This window comes from Bactrocera tryoni, chromosome 2 (genome assembly GCF_016617805.1).
Source record: "Bactrocera tryoni isolate S06 chromosome 2, CSIRO_BtryS06_freeze2, whole genome shotgun sequence".
NCBI lineage: Eukaryota > Metazoa > Arthropoda > Insecta > Diptera > Tephritidae > Bactrocera > Bactrocera tryoni.
Genome location: NC_052500.1, coordinates 29,544,537 through 29,553,986, shown reverse-complemented (window position 1 = coordinate 29,553,986; position 9,450 = coordinate 29,544,537).

The following is a 9,450-nucleotide window of genomic DNA, read 5'->3' as shown; positions in this document are numbered from 1 at the left end:
ACCAATTTTAAATTCTTATATCTCTTTCGTATTGCAAAATTTACCATTATTATTCGCTTGAACAGTTTTTAAAATATTTATATCAGTTACAAACGTTTTTGCTATGTTCAGTTGCGCTTATTTTAAGCTACATATATACTCAGTAGAAGAAAATTTAGATCTTTTGCAACCATATACTGCTTATTTCAAGTTATACCTTTGTCGTGGTTCTAATAATTTATACCACTTTCAGCGTCAAAATGTGAAGCACCTTAGGCCGTATTTGACTAGAAGTATAGTATAATATAAATATAAATCATTCGTGCAAACTGACTCAATCATAAATACTTTATAAAATATGACTAATATGATAAATAGAACACCTTCTAAACCTCAACATAATCATATTAAAAACGCAATCAAATTAATTCATTGACTTTCTACCACCACCCTTATTTGCCTGCCACTCAACCGAATCAACATAATCATATGTACTATATCTATTTTTGTATAATCTCCTCATCACATTTTAGTTAGCTTCAAACATTTTTATGTTGTTGTTGTTCACTCCCAACGGCTAAATGTATTGAGAATTACTAAATCGACGTATATATTTATTAGTATATGGGTTACATGAGCGAAATTGTGAACCCATGTGTAAAATTAGTTTTACCAACTAAGGGCATGGTTTGCGGTGAGGTTATGTAGCAGCTAAAGTGTACGAGAAAGAGCAACAGTTACTCATACGCCATTTATATACATATGTATGTATACTAGTCCGTATTACGTAGTCCTAACAGTAATGTGTGAGCTGAAAGCAACAACTAAGCAAACAAAGGCTCATCATTTGGTGTAAAGTGAACACATAGCCATTTAACCATTCGTTTGGGACAACTTACTAACCTGCATAACCAGCAAACTCAACACAACCAACAAACCCAGCACAACTTCTAGTTGGTTATACAATAAAAGCAGATACCAAATTAGTGGGTTGTGCTGACAAATAAACCCGTTAACTAACCACCAACGACATTACCATGTCAACTAGTTCGTATCAAAACTGAAATTTCTTACAACAGAGCGAAGTATGGCCGCCAACTGAAAAGAGTTCATCATCATCCGCTTGGTAAGCATCGTGGTGGGCACCCATCTGCTACTGTGTGGTGAAAACGTAGGGTAAAACAAATACTAGTACCAGAAAACGCACAAAAGGCAGGTCAGGCATTGTGGTTGTCAGCGTCACTACACGCCAGTTAGCCCACGCAAAGAATTCCATTTGTGTGCCGTCAGTCTGGCTAGGCATTCGTGCAATTTTAGGCATTCAGAAAGTTCTTAAGATTGTTGGGCGCATTGTGCAAATATGCCTGGCAAACGGTTGAAAGGGCTCTTGCAATTTCAGAGACAAATGTCAGCAAAACTCGGCCTAATCTTTTTGGCTGTATTAAATAAATTGAAACAAGTAAGGAAGTGCAAAGCACGGGTGTAGACGAACATTTTATATACTCGCAATTTGCATGGATTAAAGCTAGGGAAATGCTTTCGGGTACTGGAAAATCTATTTATTTAGATGTGCCTAGTTTTGGTTCGATAACTTCAGTTTCCACGATTTATACGCTGTAAAATGAACTAATTAAAATTCCAAATTATTGTGTATAGAAAGTAGGCGTGGTTGTAGAACGATTTCACCCATTTAGAGGATGAATGTTGGCAAAACGTTATGAATTTAGTTGAAACTGGTCTAATCGTTTCTGAGATGTAGAATTAGATCTAAAGGTAAACTGCTTCACGACCGTGTCCCAGCAGCCTTCGAACTATCTTGGCTATGAAATTATAGTAATAGGTTTTCCAATATTTTTAAGAAATTATGTATATATTTTTTGTAAAACGATTAGAGTGGAAATGGTAATTGAGTTCATGCTGGCGAGGTTTAGCCTCAGAAAATTTGGCTGATAAAGCTTTATGGACTTGTGAGATATATTCAATAAACCAATTGGGGGCATAACAGAGGTTCGCCACTGCAAATCTGGTCCCAGGAAACATATGCACCAAGTTTCGAATAGCAATTGCGCGCCTGAAGAACAACAAAGCGGCAGGGGCCGACGGATTGCCGGCCGAGCTATTCAAACACGGCGGCGAAGAACTGATAAGGTGCATGCATCAGCTTCTTTGTAAAATATGGTCGGACGAAAGCATGCCCAACGATTGGAATTTAAGTGTGCTATGCCCAATCCATAAAAAAGGAGACCCCACAATCTGCGCCAACTACCGTGGGATTAGCCTCCTCAACATCGCATATAAGGTTCTATCGAGCGTATTGTGTGAAAGATTAAAGCCCACCGTCAACAAACTGATTGGACCTTATCAGTGTGGCTTCAGACCTGGAAAATCAACAACCGACCAGATATTCACCATGCGCCAAATCTTGGAAAAGACCCGTGAAAGGAGAATCGACACACACCACCTCTTCGTCGATTTCAAAGCTGCTTTCGACAGCACGAAAAGGAGCTGCCTTTATGCCGCGATGTCTGAATTTGGTATCCCCGCAAAACTAATACGGCTGTGTAAACTGACGTTGAGTAACACCAAAAGCTCCGTCAGGATCGGGAAGGACCTCTCGGAGCCGTTCGATACCAAACGAGGTTTCAGATAAGGCGATTCCCTATCGTGCGACTTTTTCAACCTGCTTTTGGAGAAAATAGTTCGAGCCGCAGAAATAAATAGAGAAGGTACCATCTTCTATAAGAGTGTACAGCTGCTGGCGTATACCGATGATATTGATATCATTGGCCTCAACACCCGCGACGTTAGTTCTGCTTTCTCCAGGCTGGACAAGGAAGCACAGAAAATGGGTCTGGCAGTGAACGGGGGTAAGATGAAATATCTCCTGTCATCAAACAAACAGTCGTCGCACTCACGACTTGGCTCCCACGTCACTGTTGACAGTCATAACTTCGAAGTTGTAGATAATTTCGCCTATTTAGGAACCATTATTAACACCACCAACAATGTCAGCCTGGAAATCCAACGCAGGATTGCTCTTGGCAACAGGTGCTACTTCGGACTGAGTAGGCAATTGAAAAGTAAAGTCCTCTCTCGACGAACAATAGCCAAACTCTATAAGTCGCTCATAATTCCCGTCCTGCTATATGGTGCAGAGTCTTGGACGATGTCAACAACGGATGAGCCGACGTTGCGAGATTTCGAGAGAAAAGTTCTGCGAAAGATTTATGGTCCTTTGCGCGTTGGCCACGGCGAATATCGCATTCGATGGAACGATGAGCTGTACGAGATATACGACGACATTGACATAGTTCAGCGAATTAAAAGACAGCGGCTACGCTGGCTAGGTCATGTTGTCCGAATGGACGAAAACACTCCATCTCTGAAAGTATTCGACGCTGTACCCGCCGGGGGAAGCAGAGGAAGAGGAAGACCTCCACTCCGTTGGAAGGACCAGGTGGAGAAGGACCTGGCTACGCTTGGAATATCCAATTGGCGCCACGTAGCGAAAAGAAGAAACGACTGACGCGCTGTTGTTAACTCGGCTATAATCGCGTAAGCGGTGTCTACGCCAATTAAGAAGAAGAAGAAGGTAATGGGCACAGAACATGTCTACTTGCAAGCTAGATAAAACTGAGTTATAAGAGGTTACATGCCTGGATGTGGTAAAACAGAAGTTTAAGCAGAATATATGGCAAACGCTAAGGTTTGCGAAGGTTTGCAGCATTAATTTTCGAATGAACAAACTTTAGACTCAACACAAAAGCTAGTGTTGCTCTCTCGCTCCGAGCGATTTTTTGTAGGCAGTTCTATCGGGTTTTAACAGAAAACTTTTGGAAAAATGACGGTTTGCAATCTTCTATAGATTCGCCATGGTTTGGTGCCATAAAGCGGTGTTGCGTAGTAAGACAACATCCCAAAATTAAATCGTTGACATATTGTGGAATATAAATAAGATGATTAACAGAGCTGCTCGTATTATTTTTATTGACAGCTTTGCTGGAAAATGTAAACATTTTGAAGATAATAAAGTGTTAAATTTTTATACAAAATATTACCACCTTGCCATGTATACCAATTTTGAACTAAGCCCAATGTAACACAAAACACAGTTTTATTGATTTGCTGCTGACATTTAAGTTAAGGCCAAGTCGTTGCTTTCTTGAAAATCTAGTTTTAGGCAAAATGTGCTGTTGAAAAAAATGAATTAAGTTTGCCCATGCAGAAGTAGATTCGCTTTCAGACATAAACTGGTATTTTGTAGTTATATAAATATTTATAAGAGTATACATATGGCATGTATAAGTGGTTTCTAGTTTAATTATGGTTGTGATTTATTTTAAAATTAAATCAAGTGCAGCTTATTGACATTGCCCTCTTTTTCTGAAAATTTTTACGTTTGTCACCAAGTTTCTAACTTCCAGAAGCGAAAATCGGAGACCCTATAAACTATATACTAGTAAGACTTTTTAGTTTAAATTTCGTGCGAAAACTCATTCGTCTAAATAGTGTTTTTCTGGGTTGGTATGACTGTCAATGTCAGTCAAAATAATCATTAGTGTTTACCACACGCTTGTCTTTTCGAATGTCATAAAGTGCATTCGGCGACTTTTGCGATTAGTGAAATTATTCAACAAAGAAGTTATATTAAATTTTGTGTGCGGAACCAAATTTCTAGTGCCAAAACGTTTAATGATTTAACGGTAGTATTTGTTTGTCACGAGAAAGTGTTTTTGATTGGTACAAACTAGTCAAAGAGGATTGACGACGTTTCCACGTTCCCCTCTCTGTATCGATATATCGATAGAAGTTAACGTTGTTCTTATTTTTAAATCATTTCGATCATATAATATACAGTTAATATGATTAATATGTGTATTATAGACTACAAAATATTAAAATGTCTTCAAAATAACTTTTCAAATTTTCACCAAAAGGCAAATAATCGTGATTAGAGACATCTACATTTCTTTCTGAGCCACTTCAATATTAACGAAAGCTTTACCTAAATTGCATATATTTATACCTTTGCAACTCGCTTACCAAAGAGATAATTTTTTAACATTATATTTATGGTTGTATAATACTTAACCAAACATTTAACACATATCCAATATGTATGCTCTTAACTTACCTGAAAAGAAAATAAAAATAGAAATTAATAATGGTTATGTATTGGCCAAGGAATTTTTAGTGTAAGTATGTATAATATATGGTATATTAAAGCTTGTAAAGCAACTTAATCTCATTAATTCCGCCTCAAAGATTATTTCGACTTGGCTGAGCGCGTTCAAAACAAAGAAATCGCCAGAAATTTTTCATTTGGATTAAGTGATTATTTTATGTTGAAATTTAAAATTTGTTTATTTTTCAATCAGCTATAGCTGAAACGAATTTTAGATCAGATCGCCTTCAAGAGGCGGTCACTGTTTGAGCTTAGAAACGTAGAGAAAAACAAAACTTCTCCATTATAACTATTAACATTAATATAGTATATAAATACACGTTTAGTTGTTAAACCTTCATAGTTAGTCATATTTTTGAAAGATTGATTTGATATATTTATTTTGTAATATTTTGGAATTATGCTAAAAAATTTGAAGTAAGTCCGACGAATACTTTTTTCGAGTTATTCAATAATTAATAGTTGATGTTTTTTACCTAAATCTATGTTTTTGGTCTGTGACTACTATAGCTTTGAAACTGCTAGGAAGATTTGTAAAATGTATACGATTTTTTTTTAAGGCATGAAAACGAAATCGAAGGATTTTTTATTAAGGTCTATCGCAAATGAAACAGAACTTTTTAAACATAACTGTTTCTGGTGGAGCCACCTATTCATGGGTATATAAATTAAAAAGTTTGATCTCTTGTTGACATTTCGTAAAAATTTTAAGACAATTGGATAACTACAATCGATGTTATCGATCAAAAAGTGACAGCAGCTTTTGGTCATCGGTCGTAAAATGCATTTTGAACAAAGAGCAAATATTAAATTTTGTTTTAAACTTGGGAAAACGTTTACTGAAACATTTCAAATGATGAAAAAAGCTTATGGTGATCAGTGCCTATCCCGTAGTAATGTGCATGAGTGGTTTAAGCGATTCCAAGAAGGTCGTGAGGACCTCTGTGACGATCAGAAGTCGGTCGTCTTCAGAAGTCAAAAATAAAGACAATGCTGATTTTTTTTACGATTCCGAGGGTATTGTACACCGAGAGTTCGTCCCACCTTGCCAAACGATTCATGCTGTGTTTTACCTTGGTGTTATGAAGCGTCTTTTGTTACGCATTCGTTGTGCTCGACCACAATACCGTGAGGCATACCGTGTCATCGGTCGACGCTTGTCACTGATTTTTTGGCAAAAAACTCTATATTAACCATTAATCACTCACCATACCCACCTGATCTGGCACCCTGTGATTTTTACCTATTTGGAAAACTTCATTTGCCGGACATTTCAGCTATCCAAAAGGCGACGACCGATATTCTCAAGAGCATTTCGAAAAATGACCTCAAACACTCATTTGAAATGCTAATTGACCCGGCTAAACGCTGTATCGAAGCACAAGGAAACTACTTTGAATAAAAAATATAACTTTGAAAAATATTAATTTTTGTTGTTTTTAACAGTCCTGTTTCTTTGCGACAGACCTTGTATTTCATAAAACTTTTTTTTTTCTATTCATTTTGATGAATCTCCAACGATTAGTGATGGTTGACAGTTGACAGGATGAACACTCACTTTTAAAATTATGATTATTTTTTCAAGTTTCTGCCAAGTCAAATCGAGACCGTATATGTGACCTGGTCTACGAAAAGGGGGCTAACGTGCGAAAACTAGTTTTCTGGGAAAAGCTGTTAAAAATAATCGTCAGTTTCTCGTTATCTCATTAATTGTTCTTTTGACACCTAAGCCCCCTTTCGTAGACCAGGTCACATATAATGATGCTAAGGCTTTTACTTTGAAAGGAAGCGAGCTGCATATGCAGACAAAAGAAGCAAGCAGGAGTATGAAGAGGCTGGAGAAAGCGGGTCAGACAAGGGTAATGCTCGAAAGATGCGGCGTCTAGTCTGATCGCCGATGAAGTTCGAGAGCACCATTGCCTGAAGAATAATAAACGGCATCGGGCGATCACTGGTCGAGCTATTCCAGTACGGCGTTGAAGACCGGGTTATAAGCATGCATCATTTGCAAGATGTGGTTGAATGCGCATGCCCGACGATTGCAATTTAAATGTGCTCTGTCTAATCCACAAAGGTGGACATTAGCCTGTGTGGTATCTTGACTTGACACCAATCATTTTATTTCACATTTTCTTTTGATGTACTTAGTCTATTACAATTTACGTCTAAGAATACATAGCTATAACAAGCCATGGTTAAATGCTCACATGCAAGCACACGATATATAGTAAACAAATACATACCATACATTTTTTCAACTGGAAGATGTTTGATGAATCCACATAATTGAAAAAGAAACTACTTTTTGATATTTATTTTCAAATAATTAGAGTGACCCAGCTAATTTTATTAGAGAAAAATTTAAAGTGTATTGGCAGTATTACTTCAGGTTCAAGTTCCGGACTTTTAGGTTGTGGAATCTGTAACTTTTGGCAAACCTAGTACCTTTACGGCACCTCAATTTGAATGCGCGGTAACCTGTTATTTACATAACTATAGAGAAGTTTAGATAACTCCGAATCACGATTTTTCGGATATAAACTTTAGAAGAAAGTTCAGATTTCTATGTGCTGTACAACATGATACAAGGTCTGTCGCAAAAGAAACAGAACTTTTTAAATATAACTGTTTCTGGTGGCGCCACCTATTGTTGGGCATATGAAATAAAAAGTTTGATCTCTTGTTGACACTTCGTAAAAATTTTAAGACAATTGGATAACTACGATCGATGTTATCGATCAAAAAGTGACAGCAGCTTTTGGTCATCGGTCGTCAAATGCATTTTGAACAAAGAGCAAATATTACAAATATTAAATTTTGTTTTAAACTTGGGAAAACGTTTACTGAAACATTTCAAATGATGAAAAAAGTTTATGGTGATCAGTGCCTATACCGTAGTAATGTGCGTGAGTGGTTTAAGCGATTCCAAGCAGGTCGTGAGGACATCTGTGACGATCAGAAGTCGGTCGTTTCAGAAGTCAAAAATAAAGACAATGCTGATTTGTTTTTACGATTCCGAGGGTGTTGTACACCTAGAGTTCATCTCAACTGGCCAAACGATTAATGCTGTGTTTTACCTTGGTGTTATGAAGCGTCTTTTGTCACGCATTCGTTGTGCTCGACTACAATACCGTGAGGCAGGGTCCTGGCGCCTGTTGCACGATAATGCGCCGTGTCATCGGTCGACGCTTGTCACTGATTTTTTGACAAAAAACTCCAAATTAACCATTAATCACTCACCTGATCTGGCACCCTGTGATTTTTACCTATTTGGAAAACTTCATTTGCCCATGAAAGGACACTGGTTTCAGGACATTTCAGCTATCTAAAAGGCGACGACCGATATTCTCAAGAGCATTCCGAAAAATTACCTGAAACACTCATTTGAAATGCTAATTGACTGGGCTAAACGCTGTATCGAAGCCCAAGGAAACTACTTTGAATAAAAAAATATATTTTTTGAAAAATATTAATTTTTGTTGTTTGTTGTTTTTCTTTAACATTCCTGTTTCTTTTGCAACAGACCTAGTGTATTACTGTGGGCAAAAAATGGTAAGACTTTTTAATTTAAATTCTTTGGCAAATTTCATTCGCAGAAATATTTTTTTTAAGGATCTTTTGTGGAATATCGTGGCAAAGGTGAGCCGAAGCCGAAAAAGCCAAGTCAAAACAGGTCAAAAATCAATTTTATGTTGACAATTTTCCTTGATTATTGAGATGTGGTACACTCCGAATTCCTTCCGACCGACCAAACTGCTGGAATTTCAATCCAAAAGTTTTTAATGAGAATAAAAAAGTAGTTTTCAAACAATACACAGATAAGACTCAAGTAAAATTTTAATTCTACGGTAGTTGGAAACCGGCGATTTGGGTTTTTAAGGCAAAAATTTGAAATCGGAAAACATTTCTTTCAGCCAAGTCTGGCTCATTGTGTGTGTTAAGTATCGTCAAACTTCTTCGAAGTAACAATTGTTAATTTTCTCATCTTTATACTTGTACTACATACATATGTACATATGTACATATGTATATGCAGAGAAATGATGTGGTATGTGTTATTTAAGGAGTTTTATGACTTCGTACGCATTCGTTTGCTCTTATGGCCAAGATTTTGACAAATATACGCAACTATTGCCAATAGAGAGTAATATATATGTACATATGTACATACATGTATATACTTGTATATTTCTTTTTTAACCGTATTTATTTTCATGTAAAATACAAAAGTTTCCATACAAGAACTGAATTTCGGTCGCTTAGTCCATATCGAAAATAAATGTTTT